Below are 327 nucleotides of genomic sequence, written 5' to 3'. Positions count from 1 at the left end.
GCTGCTATATGATCAAATCTTGCTACAGTTCTAGTCCTAGACCTGCCTCTATCGCATCTCCGATATGAACAAAGCTTGCTACAGTACTATTCCTAGACCTGCCTCTATCTCATCTCCGATATGAACAAAGCTTGCCGATGTAGTAGTCCTCGACCTGCCTCTATCTCACCTCGAATTTGATCAAATCTTGCTACAGTTGTAGTCCTATATCTTCCCCTATTTAGGCCCCAATATAATCAAATCTTGCAACAGTACTAGTCCTAGAGCTGCCTCTATCTCATCTCTTATTATATCAAAGCTTGCCACAGTACTAGTCATAGATCTGCC

Source organism: Halyomorpha halys, unplaced genomic scaffold (genome assembly GCF_000696795.3).
Source record: "Halyomorpha halys isolate HHAL.00 unplaced genomic scaffold, Hhal_1.1 Scaffold240.1, whole genome shotgun sequence".
NCBI classification, from domain to species: Eukaryota; Metazoa; Arthropoda; class Insecta; order Hemiptera; family Pentatomidae; genus Halyomorpha; species Halyomorpha halys.
Note: the sequence above shows the minus strand (reverse complement) of the source record.